This window comes from Vulpes vulpes, chromosome 13 (assembly GCF_048418805.1).
Source record: "Vulpes vulpes isolate BD-2025 chromosome 13, VulVul3, whole genome shotgun sequence".
Lineage (NCBI taxonomy): Eukaryota > Metazoa > Chordata > Mammalia > Carnivora > Canidae > Vulpes > Vulpes vulpes.
The window spans coordinates 91,176,650-91,199,629 of record NC_132792.1 but is presented as its reverse complement, the minus strand read 5'-3'; the positions used below and the strand labels follow the sequence as shown (position 1 = coordinate 91,199,629).

The following is a 22,980-nucleotide window of genomic DNA, read 5'->3' as shown; positions in this document are numbered from 1 at the left end:
CTACATCAGGCTCCCTGCAGGGAGCCTGCTTCTCCCTCTGCCTGTGTCTCTGCCTCTCTCTCTTTGTGTCTCTCATGAATGAATGAATGAATGAATGAATGAATAAATAAATAAATAAATAAAATATTTTAAAAAATAAAAATAAAGGTGCTCACTGAACTAAGGAGAAAAACAGATGAACACAGTGAGAACTTCAAAATTTTTAAAAATAATCAGAGCTAAAAAAAATCATAGCTGAGGAATACAATAACTACAATGAAAAAAAAAAACTAGAGGGAATCAATATCAGATCAGATGGTGCAGAAGAACAAATCATCAATCTGAAAGTCAGGTTAATAGAAATCACCCAAACTGAACAGAAGAAAGAAGAAAGAGAGAGAGAGAGAGAGAGAGAGAGACAAAGTAAAAAGAGAAAGAAAGAAAAAATTTTTAAATGAGGATTATTTAAGGGACCTCTAGGATAGCATAAATAGTTAATATTTGCATTATATCATTCCAAAAGAAGAGAGAGAGAAAGGGGCAGAAAATTTATTTGAAGAAATATAGCTGAAACTTTCCCAAACTTGGAAACGCAAACAGACATCAAGGTCTAGGAAGCATGGAGAGCACCAAACAAGGTGGACTCAAAGAGGTTCACACTAAGACACATAAATAAAATCTCAAAAAATAAATATAAAGAGAATTTTAAAAGCAGCAAGAGAAAAAAAAAACTAATTACATACAAAGAAGCACCATTAGACAATCAGCTGATAGTTCAGCATAAACTTTGTAGGCCAGAAGGGAGTGACACTACATATTCAAACTGCTGAAAGGAAAAAAACCTACAACCAAGAATATTCTACACAACAAGGCTATTATTCAGAATTAAAAAAGGGGTAGAGTTTCCCAAACAAAAGGAAAAGAGTTCATCAGCACTAACCCAGACTTACATAAATATCAAAGGAACCCCTTTTTTTAAAGTTGTTATTTATTTACTTGAGAGAGACAGAACACAAATGGTGGGGGGGGGGGGCAGAGGGCAAAGGAGAGGGAGAAGCAGACTCCCCGCTGAGCAGGGAGCATGACTCCAGGCTTAATCCCAGGACCCTGAGATCATGACCTGAGCCAAAGATACTTAACCAACTGAGCCACCCAGTCATCCCTCAAAGGAACTTCTTTAAGTGAAAGACAAATGGCCATAACTAGAAGTTGAAAATTAGAAATAAAAAACCTCACTCATAAAAGAAAATATATAGGATATATATTTAGTAGAAAATTTAGTAGAGGTATATAGTAGGGGATCAATCACTCATAAAGCTAGTATGAAGGTTAAAAAACAATATTAGTAAAATCAAATATATCTAAATTAGCTAAGAAAAAAACAAAATAAAAATATATAAAATATAATATCAAAAACATAAAACATGAGGGAGGAGTAATAATGTAGTGCATTTGGAATGCAGTCAAACTTAAGTGACTATCAACTTAAAACAGACTGCTATATAGATACATTGTTGTTTGTGAACCTCATGGTAACCACAAACCAAAAACCTGTAATAGATACATTAAAAAAAAAAAAGAAAGAAAGAAAGAAATACAAGCATAACACTAAAGAAAGTCATCAAATCACAAGGGAAGAAAACAAGAGAAAAAGAAAAATGAGAACAACTGCAAAAAGCAGAAAACAATTAACAAAATGGGAAAATGTACATACCTATCAATAATTACTTTAAATGCAAATAAACTAAATGCTCCAATCAAAAGACATGGCTAAATGGATTAAAAAACAGCAACAACAAGATTCATCTGTATGTTGCTACAAAAGATTCACTTTAGACCTCAAGACACACAGACTGAAAGTAAAAGGATGAAAAAAAGATATTCATGTAAAAAGAAATGAAAAGAAAGCTGGGGTAACATTAATTATATCAGATAAATTAGACTTTACAACAGGCTGCAAAAAGAGACAAAGAAGGTATTATATAAAGGAAAAGGGCTCTATCCAGTAAGAGGGTATAACAATTATAAATATCTATGCACTCAACACAGGAGCACCTAAATATATAAAGCAAATACTGACTGACACAAAGGGAGAAATTGAAAGTAATACAAAAATACTAATAGACTTTAACATCCCATTTGCATCAATGGGTAGATCATCCAAATAGAAAACTACTATGGAAGCATCAGCCTTAAATAACACATTAAACCAGATAAACTTAATACATAAATAGAGGACACTGCAACCAAAAACAGCAGAATACACATTCTCCTCAAATGTACATGAAACATTCTCCAAGATAGATCACATATTAAGCCACAAACAAGTCTCAAAAAATTTTAAAAGATTATAATCATATCAAGCATCTTTTTCCTGTCACAGAAATATGAAACTAGAAATCAATCACAAAAAAAAAAAAAAAAAAAAACTAGAAAAACACAAACAGATGGAGGCTAAAAGACATGCTACTAAACACCCAAGGAGTCAACAAAGAAATCAAAGAGGAAATTAAAAATTACCTGGAGACAAATGAAAATGGAAACACAATGTTCCAAAATCTATGGGGTACAGTAAATGTAGTTCTAAGAGGGAAGTTTATAGTAATACAGGCCTATCTCACAATAAAAGAAAAATCTCAATAAAAATTTTTCAGTTTTTAGTTTTTAATGAACTTGTAAAAAAGCTCTCATTTCAAAATAAAAACAGAATCCCAGATCATACAGATGTTTAATAGTGATACAGGCCTATCTCACAATAAAAGAAAAATCTCAATAAAAATTTTTCACTTTTTAGTTTTTAATGAACTTGTAAAAAAGCTCTCATTTCAAAATAAAAACAGAATCCCAGATCATATAGATGTTTACAGTGATTACATTTATCTAAGCAACATACATACATATTCACTTGTAAGATGTTAACTAAACTTCTGTGACAAATATGCTTTTTAATACAAAGAACATTATAGAGTTAATGCAGAATCCTAAAGATAATCTAGTAGTCACTAAGTTTTTCTGAAGTCTTCACTTTAGATGCTGTTATTTCTAGCACACGGAAGCAGGCAGAGTCTTTCACCTGCTCAAACACTGGAATATTTGGTTGCTACCATATTTTCAGCTGGCTGGCAAACAAGAAGCCAACCATTTTAAGAATGTTTTAAGTGAATAACTTGCAAACCCCAGGGATGGATGAACCCTAAGAATGCACAATTGTGAGCATTTACAACCATCACAACTGTGGCTGAAGACTGTTCATGCCGTTCTTCTGAAATGAGATCTCAAAGCAGTATAGTTCAAAACAAAAGATTTAACAAAAAAATGGCTTATGCACAATTTGTCCACCAATTTGTGTCAACCATTTTGTTAACTTTTCCACTTGAAAAAATGCAATAGAAAACTGGACACCAGGGGTTTCCCTGGGTGGCGCAGCGGTTTGGCGCCTGCCTTTGGCCCAGGGCGCGATCCTGGAGACCCCGGATCGAATCCCACGTCAGGCTCCTGGTGCATGGAGCCTGCTTCTCCCTCTGCCTATGTGTCTGCCTTGTCTCTGCCTCTCTCTCTCTCTGTATGACTATCATAAATAAGTAATAAAAAAAAAAAAAAGTTAAAAAAAAAAAAGAAAACTGGACACCATGTTTCACTATCTCAGTTAATATTCACAGTTACAACTCGGGACACGGCATCACCAATGCTGCCCAGAGCCAGTTTATACTGAAATTAAGTTCTTTACACAAAGTAAATGGTTGCTCACAACCACTGGCTATTGTACATATGAACAAAAATTGGGGAGAAACAAACGCTGCTCCAAACATCTGCTCTGCTTCTTCTGTTCCTTAATTCTGGGTTAGAAACCTGTGGGGGTTTGGGCCTGCTGACCCTGCCCACTTGAAGAGGCCGCCTACTGTGCTGCTTTCTGCTTTAACATTGTCCCATCAAATGTGTAGTCATATTGGTGGTTCAGGGTCCTGAAGAGAATTCGGAATAGCTGCCTCGGATACAGGTAATCCGGGGCTTCCCCAAAGCATAGCCCACGACAATACGTGGCAAATTTTGCAGGAAACCCCTTACAGAAAACTTCGACAGGAGTGGATATCTTTTCACCAATCTTTTCATATTTTTGCTTTTTTGTTGCAGCCTTTAGTCCTTGCCATGGCAGGCTGGTTCTATTAAAATACATCAAAACATATCCTAATGATTCCACGTCATCTCGGCGACTCTGTTCAATACCAAGAAGTGCGTTGATGCTAGCACATCCGGCAGGGCCAGTGAGACTTTTATCATCTCTGCACGGTATGTGTTGCCTTGTCCTGTTGTTCTGTACTTTTTGGCCAAACCAAAATCAATAAGGAATAATTTATTACAGTGACGCCCAATACCCATTAGGAAGTTATCTGGTTTAAGGTCTCTGTAAAATTCTTCGTATGCACATACTCGATTCTACTGATCATCTGGTCAGCTAACGTGAGTCAAGTTTTCATTGTGAACCTTCTTTTTTTTTTTTTAAGATTTTATTTATTGATTTAGGAGAGACACAGAGAGAGAGAGAATGAGGCAGAGACAGGCAGAGGGAGAAGCAGGCTCCATGCAGGGAGCCCCACGAGGGACTCGATCCCGGGTCTCCAGGATCACACCCTGGGCTGAAGGCAGCGCCAACCGCTGAGCCACCCGGGCTGCCCCATTGTGAACCTTCTTGAACAGAAATCGAAGAGGTCCTGGAGACCGGGTCCGAGAAGATCCATAACGAGCACACCGCAGTCTTTCTCCTGACCATACACCGTACGTGGGGGTTGCCCACCCCGCCTTGAGGATGCCCGGCCTCCTGAGAGTCTAGCTTCACTGCCACTTCCTCGCCGTTGGTAACGCTGATCGCCGGATAAACGTCCCCAAGGAGCCAGACCCGACCTTCCGTACCAGTTTGTATTTCCCTCCGACAGTGAATTCGGCCTGTTGCCGCTGCTGCCCGCCATCCTGAGAGACGAAGGTGGAGGCTGGGGCCGAGTCCCGATACCTCTGAGGGGAGCACGGAGGCCTCTGCGGCTCGTCCGCGGAACAAGGCTGCGGGGGAGGGCGGCAGGAAACGGACAATGTTGGCTCTCCCAAGGCGTTACGGGGCCCCGAATCGGCCGAGGGGAACCGACCACCGCGGCTCAGTCAGGGGCCGCAGTTTGCGAGGGGGGTTCTCGCGGTTACCAGACCCGGCCACTCGTTTCTGGGCGGCCGCCCGGCTCGCTTTCACCGCGACGTCGCGAGCTGGAAAAGCGGCGCGGTGGTTTACCGCTGGCCCCGCTGCGGCCACTCCCGCCCGGAGGGACCCCTGTCACCACGCCGACGCCGACGCCGACGCCGACGCCGACGCCGACGCCGCCATCTTGTTACTCCGGCTCCAGCCAACACCTCAATAAAAGATTTAACTATATACCCTGAATAAACTAGAGAAATATAAGGCATAAAGTTGGTAGAAGAAAGGAAATAATAAAGATCTGAGAAGAAATAAATGAGACACTGAAAAAATAGAGAACATCAATAAAACTGTGGGCTGATTCTTTGTAAAGATATACAGAATTGACAAACCTTTAGCCAGACTCAACAAGAAGAAAAAAAAAAAAAAGAGGGGCCAAGTAAATAAAATCAGAACTAAAGAGAAGTTACATTACAACACCACACAAAGGATTATAAGAGACTAGTATGAAAAAAAAAAAAAGAGAGACTAGTATGAACAATTAATTATGCACCCACAGATTGGGACAGCCTAGAACATATGTGTAAATTACTAGAAATATACATTCCTCTAAGGTTTAATCAGGAAAAAATAGAAAATCTGAACAGACCAATTACTTATAATGAAATTGAATCAGTAACCAAAAAACTCCCAACAGAAGTCCAAGACCAGATGGTTTTACAGGTGAATTCTACTAAACTTTTAGCAAAGAATTAAGACCTATCCTTCTTAAACGATTTCAAAAAATTAAAGAGCAGGAACACTTCTAATTCATTGTATGAGGCCAGCATTACCCTGATACCAAAACCAAACAAAGGTATCTCAAAAAATGAAAATTACAGACTAATACCCCTGATGAACACAGATGCAGATATCTTCAACAAACTACTAGTGGGGATCCCTGGGTGGCTCAGTGGTTTGGCACCTGCCTTTGGTCCAGGGCACGATCCTGTGTCTCTGCCTCTCTCTCTCTCTCTCATAAATAAATAAATCCTAAAAAGAAAAAAAAAAAAAAACCTACTAGCAAACTAAATTCAAAAATACATTATAAGACTCATACACCACACTCAAGCAAAATTTACTGAAAGATGCAAAGATGGTTCAACAAACACAAATCAACCATGATATATTACATTAACAAAGTGAAAAATAAAAATCATATGATTATCTCAATGGATGCAGAAAAGGCATTTGACAATATTTAACACCTATTTATATTAAAAACTCTCAACAAAGTGGGTATACAGGAAACTTACCTCAACATAATAAATGCCATATATGGAAATCCCACAGTTAACTTACTCTATGTAAAAGCTGAAAGCTTTTCCTCTAAGATCGGGAACAAGACAAGGATGCCCACTCTTGCCACTTTTATTCAACATAATATTGGACATCCTAGCAACAAAAAGCAGATGAGAAAAATAAAAAGCATCTAAATTGAAAAGGAAGAAGTAAAACTGCCACTATTTGCATATAACATGACATGATAGACATAAAAAGTCTAAAGACTCCACCAAAAAGCTATTAGAACTAATAAATGAATTCAGTAGTTGCAGGATAAAAACTTAATATACAGAAATCTTTTGCATATTTCTGTACACTAATAATTAGAAAAAGAAAAATAGAGGGGTGCCTGAACGGCTCAGTCGGTTAGGTGTCTGCCTTCAGCTCAGGTCATGATCCCAGGGTCTTGGGATCAAGCCCCATGTCAGGCTCCCTGCTAAGCAAGGAGTCTGCTTCTCCCTCTCCCTCTGCCTCTGCCCCTCCTGCCACTCATGCTCACTCTCTCCTCTCTTTCGAATAAAGAAATAAAATACTTAAAAAAAAAAAAGAAATTAGAAAGGTCCATTTACAATTGCATCAAAAAGAATAAAATATTTAGGACCAAATTTAACCAAAAAGGTGAAACATCTATACAGTGAAAACTATAAGACATTGATTTATGAAAAAATATGAAGGATGTGGAGAAAAGGAAACTCATATATTCTTGGTGGAAATATAAATTGGTGTGGTCACTGTGGAAAACAATATGGAAGTTTCTCAAAAAATTAAAAATAGAACTAAGTAACCTACAATCTGGCAACTCATTGCAACATTTTTTTAATAGCCAAGATGTGGAAAAAACCTGAGTGTCCACCAACTGATGAATGGATAAAGAAGATCTGGCATATATACAATGGAATACTGTTCAGCGACAAAAAAGAATAACATCTTGCCACTTGTGATAACACAGATGGATCCCAAGGCTATTATGCTAACTACAATAAATCAGAAAGAAAAAGAGAATTACCATATGATTTCAATTACACATGGAATCTAAAAACCAAAACAAACAACAAAACGAACGGAATCAGATTTATGAATACAAAGAACAAACTGGTGATTTCCAGAGGGGAAGAGGAGTGGGAGTTGGGCAAAATAAGTGAAGGGCATTAAGATGTACAAACCTTTGGTTTTAAAGTAAATAAGGGATAGAGATATAAAATACAACATAGGGAGTACTCGCGATAATACTGTAATAACTGTATGTGAGAGATGGTAACTGGGCTTACGTTGATCATTTCATAATACATATAAATGTTATATCTCTACGTTTATACCTGAAACTAATATGATATTGTATGTCAACTATACTTCAATTTTTAAAAAATCTAGAATCATAAAAAGATAACAATAATCACTAATGGTTACTGAATGACTAGACCAAACGAAGTGTCTGAAGACAGGGAAAGCATATATAATTCCACTGAGACAGCATGAATCACACTGCATCATCTAGAATCTTTAGTTATTTTAAGTGTTCCAAGAAGGATCCTTTATATACTCAAAAAGCATAAATTTTTAGTCAGAGGTCACCACTTTTCTTCCCAAAACACACTCACAAACCTTTTAAGGAAAACCAAATGTGCAATATCACTTTCTGAGATACAAAATGTTCCCTCTCTTGTGGCATGTGTAAAATTGCATCTATCAGCCCTTCTTTATATTTCCATGGCTTTTATTAACAAAGTACCAAAAACCTCAGTCTGACCTTTTATTATTTCTTATGGGTTTCTATTTTCTTTTATAATGTTCCCTTAGTTGCTAGAATCTAAGAGATTATTTTAATTCTAGATATATGTAACTTGAACATGATTCTGACAAATTTTAAGACATGGTAAATCTCATGAACAATGCTATGGGAGATCTTTAGTAAAGTATCTGTGTAGTTTGTGGCAGAGTTACAACCACAATTATTTCTGCTTTTCAGATATTACTTGGTCTAGAATTTGATGACACACTGAGACTATGTTCTGCCAGCATTTGAAAACATATGTTGATGGTTGAGCCTTGGCCAGGCTAGCTATTGTCCTGATGACACACTGACAAAACCCCAAAGCGTGTGTGTGTGTGTGTGTGTGTGTGTGTGTGTGGCAAAGTAAGGATCTGTGGCCCTTTGTGGTGGTAGAAAGACCCTTGCGTGCTGATGTGGCCTCTTCCTCAGCTTCCTGCTATGAAAGGCAAGGATCCCAATAGCTCCCAGCTCTACGTATCTATCATATCATTTCAGTTAAATAAATAGCTAAATCTCATTTCACCTGCTATATATCAAGCATTGAGCTAGACAATGGGAAACTCAAAGGTTAATAAGAAGTAAAAAGCCTCTGCCTTCAAAGAACTACTATTAGAAGTCCATTGAAGGAGAAAGACAAATAAAATGTGTTCCACAGTGATGTGCATTGAGTGCAGTGGGAATTTAGAGGGCCACATCACCCATGCAGTTGAGAACATAAGGCCTGATAGAAGTGAGAAAGAACAGGAGAGAGATACCATCTTAAAGGCCTTACTAAAAGAGGCAGCACTCGAACTAAGCACTAATTTGAATAATCAGGAGAAAATGAGTTCAAGATTTTCTAAAGGGAAGAGGATAAGCCAAAAAAAGAAGGCAATAAACTATGTGACATGTGCAAGGAATCAGAAGCAGTGTGCTGCCACTAAAGCATAAAATGTGAGACAGGAATGGCAGAAGATGAAGTCCATGATGTAGGTCCATGATGGACTTTGAGCTGTACCCCAAAGGTGATGAAGAGTTACCCACTGGACAGTGAGTCACTCAGTGGCAGTCTAAGTTAGGTCTTGATAAAGAGAAAAGAAGATTTGTGAATTGGCTCTCTGGCACATGAGTTTGTGTGTTACCCTGGTCTTCTGTCCAAAAGAGTTCACTTTCTTTCATGCACATGTGTGTACATGTGTGCAGGGGTGTTAGAGAGACAGATCAATCTGTATCTTTATAGCTTCTGGAATACCACCTTTATACAAATATTAAAGATGTTTACAAGAATGTTCATAGGGGGTGCCTGGGTGGCTCAGTCAGGTAAGTGTCTGCCTTTGGCTTAGGTCGTGATCCCAGAGTCCTGGAATGGGGCCCCAAGTTAGGCTCCCTGCTTTTTGGGGAGTCTGCTTTTCCCTCTCCCTCTTCCCCCCTACTTGTGATTTCTCTCTCTCTCAAATAAATAAAAATCTTTTAAAAAGTAATTTTAAAAAAGTTAAAAAGAATGTTCATAAATCCTCTGTGCATTATGTAACAAAGATTACAAAAAAACCTAAGGTTATGAGAGCATATAATTTCAGAAGCAATGTATGGAAGGAAGGACTCTACCCAGCATCTCTCAAAGGATGTGAGCTATAAATTGCTACTGAAACAGAAATCAGCCCTGCTAATACAGCATTCACTCAATTTCAGAAACCCCATAATTATCAGTAATATTCAGGGCCCACTCAATCCAGATATCTAAATGCAATAGTCCCTAGAGGGGTCCTTTTAGCTAAGGACCACAAGTAGGCCAAAACTACTCACTGGGAATGACTCAATTCACACTAAAACACACACACACACACATAAAACACAAATATAAATAATAAAAACTAATATTCTGAAATTGACTCTCAGGTCCTCTGAATACTCTGGCAAGCACATGCAATTAGTATGACTAAGAACACAGCTTAGCTGCTTTATCTGGAGACATCTTCCTGGGTAGCCCTAGATATGCTGAATATCCCTAGGACTGATGCTATTTCCTTTCAGTAGGATCAGTCTTGGTATATGAAGTTATTCAAAGTTCTTCTCTACCTGTTGATTTATACTGAAGTTCTGTTTCATATAAATATGTTTTACAAAATGCTTGCAGCCTGCTCTACTTTTTAATTCTTGGAATAGCTTTTATCTGCCTACTGATCTAGGTACCACTAATATAAACCTCATGTGTTTAAATCTCCACTATGATAGCTATATTCTCTCTGAGGTGGAGAGGCCAAGGGGAAGTTTTAATCTGTTCCCTTGCCAGGAAGAGTGTCCATGCTATTAAGGCTCCAGCTATAAACAGATCTACAATGCATACGCCCCTGACACCTCCTATCTTAGACATTCCATCTACAAGAGTAAAAACTCAAAGACAATACTGTGTACATTATACTCACTACACTCAGTTTTCTCAACTTTCTCTTCAGTGTAACATATTTGACCTTGTTATCAAAAATTACTATATTATAAAATAATAACTAAGGAGTCCAGTTTTTAGAAACCACTCTCCAACTTTTCCAGGAAGAGACATTGTTAAACCTTGTAGTTTGCATATATTCAATCTGGGAATTCTGGATAATATACTTCAGTATCTAAGCCACCTCTTACCAAAAGATAAATCTACCCAGGATGGGCTTAATTCAAATTAGTCTCAGTGAGATATCTGATTTTGAATTTAATTATGTTCTAAATACTGAGCCTAGATGTCTAAGCCTTTGTATTTTATTTATGCTTTCTATGCTATAATAAACTTCCTGGTTTCCAAAGTTGATTTTGGAATCTCGTCTTTAAAAATTCTGCACTGGGGGACACCCAGGTGGCTCAGTCCCAGGCACTCAACTGCTGAGCGCCTTTCCTTCTGCCCAGGGCATAATCCTGGAGTCCCAGGACTGAGTCCCACATCAGGGTCCCTGCAGGGAGCCTGCTTCTCCTTATACCTGTGTCTCTGCCTCTCTCTCTCTCTCTCTCTCTCTCCCTCTCTCCCTCTCTCCCTCTCTCTGTGTCTCTCATGAATAAATAAATAAAATCTTAAAAATAAATAAATAAATAAAAAATCTGCATTGGTTAATAATTATTTGTACAGTTATATCTGTCACTGCTCACTTTTGCTTTCAACTGAGGAACATATTAGGCTGTTTAATAATTAACCATATTTTCTTCCATGTCTTCACCTTTTGTTTACCAAAAATTCAAAAAACAGAATTCTAATGCTGCTCTGGTAGAATGAGTAGGTAGGATCATTATATTCACATAATTCAAGTGGAGAGAAGGGAAAGGGTATTCATCCTATAAAGCCCAAGTCAAGAGGTTCTGCTCTTTCTACTCCACATAGGATTGAAAATCTGTAAGCCTCCAACAAAATTTTGTGACATTCTTGACACTCCATGAGTTGCTGAAACATTTATGTAACTATTTCTAAATAACACACCACTCCAGACTGGAGATGGCGAGAATGCTACCAGTTCTGACTTCAGCTTCTTACAGCAACACTCTCTTAGTGAAGAATGAACACTTCTTGTTATAGACTTCTAGCCTTGACTTTCTCTGTGACAGTGCCAATTAATCACCCTCTGGTTCTCTTCTTCCAGCTTCTGTAAATGGAAATGTTATAAAAACTTAACCCATCTTCTGAATGGTGATGTTGTGATGGCAACCGATACATGTAAAAATACTTAGGAAAAAATATAACTCGATATTATAGCATTAGCATTACTGCAAGTAGGACAAAATAAGTTCCAGCCTGGTGAGGGAATGTGCTAAGCCAGTATAACAGATGAGAGCTGAAGATCAGCAATAGGGAATTACCTCTTCTACCCACTGTCTAGCTTTGGTCCTCTCTCCAAGACAAAGATTATTAATGGTAAACTTCAAAAGGAGAGACGCAGAAATGCACATTTTTCTGGCTATCATAGAAAGTTGTAAGCTGGTCTAAAATACAGCATAGGTCTTTGTTGTTAGATTAGAGTCACATAACCCCAGAGATGGAAGTGATTCTAGCAACCATTTATCTCTTATCTAACTGCTTCATTTTGCAGAGGATATCAAGGCTTAGAAAAAGTAAAGCAACAGGTCCCAAACAACATGGCTACTTAGTGGCACTGCTACAAGTAGAATCCAGGTACTCGGATCCAGAACTTTCTCCACTCTACCTCACTGCCCATCTCTTTCATGGTTCCTGCATCATTTTAAAATAAGTAACAAAGGAGGAGTGGGGGAGAAAAGATAAAATAAGATAACAAAAAGGGCAGTGAATTCATTTATTCATTCAGTCAACAAATATCTACTAAGTGCTTATTTGGGGTGAGGCATATTCAACGCAATGACAATACAACAATAAATGAGACCATCAAAATACACTGTCTTCGTGAAGTTTACCTCTATATACAATGAGAGACAGAAAAATGATTGCTAAGAAAAAATAAGTAAAGCAAGAAAGGAAAGTATGGGGGGAGGAAATAAAAGTTTCTAAATGAGGTAAGCAGGGAAGGTGACTTTTAAGTAAAGACCTGAAGGAAATGAGAAAACTAGTCAGGCAAATATATAGCAGACAGGTATTTTAGACAGGGAAGAGTGAGAACAAAGGTTCTGAAGTAACAGCTCTTAGCTTGTGCAAGGAACAGCAAGGAGACCAATGTGGCAGGTGTGACAAAATGATAAAGGAGTCAATGAAGTCCAAGAGGTTCAACAGGAAACAAGTTTATGGAAAGCTCTGTAGGTCATAGTAAAGACAGGAACTGAGTCTGACAGGACGCCATAGAGAAATAACATGACTACATTTTCATTTTAACAGAATCACAGGGTTAGGAAGAGAATGAAAGTAAGAGGAGGAAACATTATTATAATAATCCAGGGGACAAATGATGGTGGTCTGGGCCAGGATGATAGAATAGGAGGTGGCAGAGAGGACAGAATTTGCTGATGAACCAGATATGAGATATGAGAAAAAGAGAGATGTCAAGTATGACACCAAAGTTTTTGCCTGAAAAACTGGAAGAATAGAGTTGCCATTAGCTGAGACAAGGAAGAATACTGGAGACACTGGTTTGAAAAGGAGGGAGTGAATCTCAAGAGCTCTGTTCTTTGACAAGCTCATTCAACATCTGTGTGGAGGTGTCAGCTGGATGATTGGATATGTAAGTTTAGAGTACAGAGGCAGAGCCCAGCTGAAGCTGTAAATTTAGTAGGAGTTAAGAAAACAGATATTTGAAGTCATAAGAGTAGACCAGATCACCTAGGGAGAGTGAGGCTAGACAAAGAAGATGCTCAATTACTGAGCCCGGGGTTCTCCAACATTTTCACATTGAGATGATGTGCTAGAAAAGAGTATCAGGAAGCTAGAAATGCAACAAAATAATTATGATCCATTCTCTCTGAATTCCTATCTCTTCACATCCTTTTATGACTAAATTTGTGTTCCTTTTTATTAGCTTATTTTTGCCCAAAAATCATATGGCCCAATCTATCATTTGTCAATTTATCATTTGTCATATCAATTTATCATTTGTCTTATGCATCAGTCTTTACTTCAAAGGATTTATGATATTTTCTAAAACCTGAACTGCCTTCCACTCTCTGAAAGAAAACAATTGCTGCAATCAATTACACTGAAAAGAATATGCCAGAAGACATATTATAAAGTGTATAGCTTTCCCAGATGGCTATTTAAAAGGAGGAAATGTTCATCTGTATATATATTTGTATGTGTGTATATACACAACTAATATTTATTAAGTGTTCACTACGTACCACTCATCCTATTAATAAATACATTACAGGGCACCTGAGTGGCTCAGTTGGTTAAGCATCCAACACTTGGTTTTGGCTCAAGTCTAGATCTCAACATCATGGGATCAAACCCTACGATGGGCTCTGTGCTCAGTGTGGAGTTTGCTGGAGATTATCTCCCTTTCCCTCTGCTCCTCCCCCTGCTCATGATCTCTCTCTCCCTTTCTCTCAAATAAATAAACAATTTAAAAATAATAATAAGCACATTACATTTATACATTATCATAATACCTTCACAATAATCCCATAAAGTAAGTACTCTTATTTCCATTATATCTGAAATGGGAAAATGAGGCTTCCAGATGTTAAATAATTTGCAAAACTTATCAGCTAGCCTGGTTTATAGGAACTGAGGTTAGTTTGACTCCAGAACTCCTACTCTTTAAACTTTTGCCCAAAGTTTGTAAATTGGCTACCAGTCCAGGAGATGGATTTGAGCCCATATAGCTGTTTTATTCAGGACACATGGTGTTTTCAAAAAAGAAACGTACTTCGACTGCCTTTTGGGTGTATGCATGTTCATTACTTCACAACCCACACCAATCCTCATAGCCTTCATCTTCCCCCCTTCATCATGGACTTTCCCTGGTGCACCAGGTACATTTGAGCTATTGATGCTTGCTCTGCTATACTTCTTCCTTTGGTCTTTAATAGGTTTGGCATGACTTTAGGGTACAATACACATATATTATTTCTTGCACATTCACAAACACACACAAACACAACCACCACCACCAACAACAACAACACTATCAGGAAAAGTAAAAATAAAGCTTTCCTTTTTTTCCATCCCTAATACTTTTCCCAATGGTAGTCATTCATAGTGCCTAAGGTTCTCGCCTAGATTTGCCTCTACAAACTTAATTCAAATCCAATTCTCACAATGTAGGTGCAACTTGTTTTTTTGCATAAAAGCACAGGACTGTGCCCTGAGCATATTCCATAAGAGTGGGAATCCATTCTCCCAGAGATGCATCACCTCATCATTTGTTGATGTTGTCATACTCTTTATCTCTGAGCAGCAGCCTATGACACATATTTATGTTCTAAGTGTGAGTGGATTCAAATCATTTGTGTTTTGAAATGGAAAAGCCTCTGCCAATAAGTGTTGTCTTATGGACTCATTCTTAATTGCACATCCATTATACATTAGCACATTAGAATATTTTCTTAGGGATCCCTGGGTGGTGCAGCGGTTTAGCGCTTGCCTTTGGCCCAGGGCGCGATCCTGGAGATCCGGGATCGAATCCCACGTCGGGCTCCCGGTGCATGGAGCCTGCTTCTCCTTCTGCCTATGTCTCTGCCTCTCTCTCTCTCTCTCTGTGTGACTATCATAAATAAATAAAAATTTTTAAAAAAGAATATTTTCTTAAATTACCTGTATCAGGAGCTAATATATTTCTTCAAATGTTTCTGGCTCTTGAGTACTATAAACGGCACTATAGTTTTGTCTCCTTTTTTGGATTTGGAGGGGAAAATCTAAGTTTGCATGTACCCTCTTTGGTTGTTGTTTCTTTAAAGAAACTAAAAAGACACTAACAAAAACCAGATTGAAATCCTGTTTTCTGTAAAAAGAAATGATGAAAAATGTTATCTATTTGTGAATCTATTATCTTGGGAACATAATCTTAGTGAGGTATTAAAACCAGTTTTTCAGAAGCTACTCTGTGTTGCAAGTTCCAACAGAGCAGAGATAAAGACGGGTGCTGAGCACTAAATTGGGCCAGCTGTGGTTTGCACCTGGGGCAGTGAAAGAGTGCACAGCTATTAACCACTACGGGTTTTTTTTTCTTTCTGGTGGAAGAGTTGGATTTCTCTTCCCTTTGTATATTTATATGCAAAAGATGACCACAGCCTTAAACCAAAGAGTCACCTATTACATGTTTAATAATTCAATTCACTAATCAGAACATGAGGACTCCTTCCCATTTAAAATTTACTAAACACTTTAAACAAAAAATATAATCAATATACTGCAACAATTTTCTTCACATAGTAACAAAAATAATTCAGAGTAATTTTAGTAATATAGAGCTATTACTATTATTCCCATTTTATATATGAGGAAACTCAGAGAACCAAGTGACCTTCCCAAGATCACACAGTTGCAAATAATAACTGGACAGACATTCCAACTTACATCTCATCCTTCTGAATCCATATTCTGTCAGTGAGTTTGCTATCTTTGTTTGTTGGTTGCCCTCATATTGGTGATGGAAATTAGTAAGACAGATGGCCAATTGTCCCAACACTCACAGTCAACAATAGGCACTAGAAATGGGTTAGGAGAATGGAAAATGCCTTACTTGTCATCATCTAACAACTTTCCCTTAGTCAGTCTGTGGACATAAAAAGCTCCAAGCAGTTCCTAAACTGCTAGGACAGTTTTCCCTTGGAACACTAGCTCTGCAAAGTGTTGCATGTAGAGAGGTTTTATGAGCACATTTCTTCCCAGGGATTTTCAGTATGCTAATTTGCTCCATGATTCTCCTAGAAAAGGGTATAATATGAAGTGTTTTTTCAAGATCTCATTTTTTAGAGTAACTGAATAAATCAGTGTGCAATGGAAGATCCTGGGGAGCCCCTGTTCTTGTGAATCCCTGCAACTCACTAAATTCTGGAGGATTTATCCTAGGAAGCATCTCTCATAGCTTCAGAAAACATTGTTTAGGATAGTTAGTAGTAAACTTACACAAAGTTCACTCTTCTAAAATTAGTATAGGGATCCCTGGGTGGCGCAGCGGTTTGGCGCCTGCCTTTGGCCCAGGGCGCGGTCCTGGAGACCCGGGATCGAATCCCACATCGGGCTCCCGGTACATGGAGCCTGCTTCTCCCTCTGCCTATGTCTCTGCCTCTCTCTCTCTCTGTATGACTATCATAAATAAATAATAAAAAAAATTAAAAAAAATAAAATTAGTATAGAACAAAAATATAAATAGACTCAGAAATTGCTCAGAACAAATGTATTAATGGCATACTTATCATAACTTACCAAGGTAAACTAGGAATGGTACAACTTAACATCTATGCAGATGTCAGAGTTGTAACTTAGTCTGTTTCCAACCTGCTCCTCTGTGCCATTCTCTGAGATAGCATTCCAGGTTTTGTGGCCCAGGCCTGACCCAGGATGACAGCCCTGGTGTTCTTAACTCAAATTTACTTCAGGGTGGCACCCAGCACTGTATTCATTCTTGTTAGCGATAATGAGATGAACTCAAGGCTTAAAATTAATTGTGTTTAAATTTAGACATCCACATTTAGAATCTCTCTCCAAATCTCAATATATTCTTTTGAACTAATACTTATGATTTCTCCCTTATTTTCTTTCAGTGGTGAATAAGAAAATTAAAAGATAGTGATATTATATAAGAAATATTTTATAAAACTCCCTTATCTTGAATTCCATAGATATGCACATCTTTTTTAAAAATCAACACAATATCTAAATGGTACTATAAAGGAGAAATAATAATTTATAATACAACCAAATGAATGTCAGTAGATGAATGCCTAAGAATTGCAGTAGTTCAGGATATGGAGAATTCCTAGCTTATGCCAACTAAAAACAGCAGCCTCACCTTCACTGTGACAGCTTAAACATGGCCTCTCTTTCAAAAATGTCTACTAAGTATCCATTTCCTCCCCACTTGAAAACAGTATATTAAAGAAATTTAGGTAGGAAGCAATATCTTCCAATTACTTCCTTAAAATATCACTTTGAAAAAAAAAAAAAAAGATCACTTTGGCTATTGGGTGGAAAATGAACCAGAAGGGGACAAGAGGGGAAACAGCAAGACCAGCCCAGAAGCCATGCAATGATCTGAGCAAAAGATGTTACTGATCTACATGATGCTACATTCATGCTACTGATAACCAAATCTCCAGTTGGTCTATTCCCTGTGTCCAGATGTCTTTTGGATGTCTCAATTTTAATATGCTGATAATATGTGAAATATTTTTAAAGTTTTTTTTATATACAAGAGAGAAAGAGGTAGGAAGGGAGGGAGTGCACACAGAGAAAGAGATAGAAAGGGAGGAAAGGATGGAGTGCACACAGAGTGAAGGAAACGGACAAACTCTGAGCTGAGTGCAGAGCCCTATGCCGGGCTCAATCCCATAACCCCGAGATCATGACCTGAGATGAAATCAAGAGTCAGACACTTACCTGACTAAGTCACCCAGGTGGGTGTCCCATATGTAAAATATTTCAGTCCTCAAAGTAAATTTTAGAATCCCCTTCATTCTCTTACAAATCACTAGCATCTCCAATTTTTTTCTAAAGATTTTATTTATTTATTCATGAGAGACAGAGAGAGAGAGAGAGAGAGAGAGGCAGAGACATAGGCAGAGAGAGTAGCAGGCTCCTCACAGAGAGCCTGATGCAGGACTCCATCCCCGGACTGGAATCACACTCTGACCCAAAGGCAGACACGCAACCACTGAGCCACCCAGGTGTTCCGCATCTCCAATTTTATCACCATATCAATCTTATATATCTTTTCTGCAGCACCTCTTGAATTTTTGCTTTGTTTTATATCTAATCCTAGCATTGTTTTTGCTTCTGGAAAAAATGACAGCCTCTTAGGTAGCCTACTACCTTGTATCTCCAGTTGAAATCCACTCTATCAGCAGCTTCTGGAACAATCTCTCTAAAATGCCAACATCTTCACTCCTAAGAAACACTATCTTACTCTGGCATTGAAAGATTAACTGAAGCTTTCACATGGCCTGGTGTGGCCATAGAACCCATGATGCACCAAACTTACCTCATTGTCAAGACATCTTAAACAAGTAAGTTATCCTTCCAATGCAACATCTTTCCCATTCCTCTTCTACATTGCCTACCCCTCTTTTGCAATTTCTAACTACATCTTACTACTGAGACTTAACCACCAATTCCAACACTCTGAAAAAGACAGGAACATTCGATTCTCTCCTTTTAAATGATACACACGCACACACACACACACACACACACACACACACACATTTCTCAGTAAATGATAAATTCATTTCAAATGTCAAAACAAGGTTGCAAAAAGATGACATAAGGAAGTCCAAAATGTCACTTTCTGTGGATTTAAGATTTTTCATGACTTTCCAAATCACCTGATCATTCTACAGTGGCATATCAGATTAAATCTTCTATAAAGCGGCAATATAATGCAACCTTAAAGCATTGATTCTAAAGCATGAACCCAGATTATTTGGGTTCAAATCTCAGAAATGTCATTAAGTACCTAAAAGAATTTAAGCAAGTTAATTAAATTCTCTGTGCCTTAGTTTCCTAAACTGTTAAATGAATAGTAGTAATAGTATCTATTTCCTAAGATTATTCTGAGAAGTGAATGAATTGTTGCATATAAAACATTTAAAGTGGTACTGGGCATATAGTAAACATTCCTCACATATTAGCTTTATTAGTACAGCAAAGCTTGCCCCTAAAATGCTTACAAATATATCCACAGACATATAACTTTATTTTATGAAATGAACAGCCTTTTTTCAATAAAGATATGAGGCTTAGCAGTTACATTATAATACTTATCACTAGAAGGAAAATTTTACCAACTAGAAATAAGCCACAGACTCTAAAATAAAGAGAAGTGCAAAAGCAATCAGGTTACATTCATTACTTCTTATGTGATATTTGTGACCCTTTTCAATGGCTATGAAATAGGCCTACTAAGATCTTTTAGAAAAGCTGAGTTCTCAATGGTATGCTTCTTATGAAATCCTAATTTTATTTTATTGATGGCCATCTTTGAGCCACCATAGGAACTTTAATTTTCATTGAAAGCACCAGGACATTATGGCATTATGGCTCCTTCCCTTTAAATTAAAAATTAAAAATGAGAGAAATTGACTTTTCACTATTTTCCAAGTAGGATACTTTCTCCAGAATCAAAAGAATATCTTTTTTTATCCCACAGTCAAAACATCTTTCAGTAATGAGTATCAATTTTTCTTTAAAAAGGAAAAAAAAACCATTTTGACCAAAACCCTAGAATGTTAACTACACAGAAGATTCCAGAGATAAGGTCTCTACACAATAAATGCATTAATATTATAACATCACAATTGGAAAGAAGAGACAATAGGAAAAGGCATTATCAAATATGTTCCAGATTTCCTTTCACTGAAGTGGTAGACAATGAAAAGCCATCATGTAACTGGTCCAAGAAGTACATCTTGTAGCATAATTCCCAAGTCAAAGCAGAGGGAATATTTGGATTTACATCTTCAACTGCCAACCACAAAAAAACAAAGCAGACTTACTTCTGTTCCCAATATGTTCAATAATTTTTCTTAACCTCTCACTAGGGTGTCTGGGAATCTACTAAATAGCAGTGCCTCATCATTTCCCCAGCCAACACGGAGGTCCTGGACATTCCTCAGAGATAAGGGCCACACTGAAGAACCAAAGGAGTGGTAGGATAATAGTCCTAGTTTCATTTCTAAAGGATGTCAGCAGAGGCATGATCAGTTCATCAGCTGCTTTTCTATATTTCAGACCTCAGCAGGGAGAAGTCTGAGCCCTACAGAGGTTTGGTAAAGTTCTGCTTGAAAACTCCTTGATTCTCTTCTATGATTTTGATGGACTCTTGTCTCACATTTAGATCTCTCATCCATTTTGAGTTTATCTTTGTGTATGGTGAAAGAGAGTGGTCCAGTTTCATTCTTCTGCATGTGGATGTCCAATTTTCCCAGCACCATTTATTGAAGAGACTGTCTTTCTTCCAATGGATAGTCTTTCCTCCTTTATCGAATATTAGATGACCAAACATTTCAGGGTCCACTTCTGGGTTCTCTATTCTGTTCCATTGATCTATGTGTCTGTCCCTCTTTGAACTCGGCCACAGTAACTTCTTGCAAGATACATCCACAAAGGCAAAAGAAACAAAAGCAAAAATGAACTATTGGGACTTCATCAAGATAAGAAGCTTTTGCACAGCAAAGGATACAGTCAACAAAACTAAAAGACAACCTACAGAATGGGAGAAGATATTTGCAAATGACATATCAGATAAAGGGCTAGTTTCCAAAATCTATAAAGAACTTATTAAACTCAACACCAAAGAAACAAACAATCCAATCATGAAATGGGCAAAAGACATGAAGAGAAATCTCACAGAGGAAGACATGGACATGGCCAACATGCACATGAGAAAATGCTCTGCATCACTTGCCATCAGGGAAATACAAATCAAAACCACAATGAGATACCACCTCACACCAGTGAGAATGGGGAACATTAACAAGGCAGGAAACCACAAATGTTGGAGAGGATGCGGAGAAAAGGGAACCCTCTTACACTGTTGGTGGGAATGTGAACTGGTGCAGCCACTCTGGAAAACTGTGTGGAGGTTCCTCAAAGAGTTAAAAATAGACCTGCCCTACGACCCAGCAATTGCACTGTTGGGGATTTACCCCAAAGATTCAGATGCAATGAAACGTCGGGACACCTGCACCCCGATGTTTCTATCAGCAATGGCCACAATAGCCAAACTGTGGAAGGAGCCTCGGTGTCCATCGAAAGATGAATGGATAAACAAGATGTGGTTTATGTATACAATGGAATATTACTCAGCAATTAGAAACGACAAATACCCACCATTTGCTTCAACGTGGATGGAACTGGAGGGTATTATGCTGAGTGAAATAAGTCAATCGGAGAAGGACAAGCAGTGTATGTTCTCATTCATTTGGGGAATATGAATAATAGTGAAAGGGAATATAAAGGAAGGGAAAAGAAATGTTGGGAAATATCAGGAAGGGAGACAGAACATAAAGACTCCTAACTCGGGGAAACGAACTAGGGGTGGTGGAAGGGGAGGAGGACGGGTTTTGGAGGGGAATGGGTGACGGGCACTGAGGTGGACACTTGACGGGATGAGCACTGGGTGTTTTTCTGTATGTTGGTAAATGAACACCAATAAAAATTAATAAAAAAAAAAAAGAAAGAAAAGAAAACTCCTTGGTTCCCAAGAGAAGTGTAGCGAATCCAAAAACAGAGCTACCCTCAGGGCAGAACTCACACCTCCAGTCTAGCTCAGCCTCTGTCCTACAGGGGATTTTCTTCAATGAGTTTCTCCAGCAAGTGCTTTCAAATTGCAAATGTGGCCTTGCATTAATTCCCAATTGGGCAATATCTTGTCAGGGAAATTGTAAATGCCTTTCACATCAGGGGATGTTTCTTATAACATCCCTTTGGAGCCCAACATATGCATGTATTAAATCAATTTCAAATGAATGAATGCAGTTATTTGGGAGGAAGGGTGAGCTTTACTAGCACAGAATCATTCCCATATCTCTGTGTAATTTAATAAAACATCTATATATATCCATCTCTGTTAAATCATTTTAAATGTCTTTAATTCATTCAATCATTATTTACTGCCTGCCCTTTAGGTAGAGGAATACAATGGAAGATAGAGGCAGAGTCCAAGTCATGGAGACCCTCATATTCCAAATAAAGAACAGTATCTTATCTTTCATAGGTTGGAAAGTCATTGAAGAATTTTTTGCTTAGCTATAATAGTCAGTTTTGATTTACAGATAGAATATTCTGATGACAATGTGAACTATGGATTTGAAGGGTAAGACTAGAAGCTGGGATAGGTGTAGGACACCAGGACAGAAATAATGAAGACTTCAACTAGGGCAACAGCCTTAATGATATAGAAATGGGAACAGGTATAAGATACAAAATAGGTATAATTTGGTGACCAATTGTTGAGGGTCAAAATTCAAGAATGATCATCAGGTTTCTAACTTAGATAACGAGGTGGTAATGGTTTAGGAAAATATGATTGACTTCTCTCCAGATAAGAACCTAGATTTAAAAAAAAAAAAAAAGAACCTAGATTTTTCTCGTGCTTCTTTCATAATACTCATCACATTAAAAATGTCAATTTGTCTTTTCTGCTAGCCTATAACC

The 22,980-nt window shown here is 37.9% G+C and overlaps 1 pseudogene; it reads right to left on the bottom strand.

Annotated features, from left to right (window-relative positions):
- Window positions 1-3,799: 3,799 nt before the first annotated feature.
- LOC112925234 (casein kinase I-like) lies at window positions 3,800-4,715 on the bottom strand (annotated as a pseudogene).
- Between the last annotated feature and the right edge of the window lie 18,265 nt (window positions 4,716-22,980).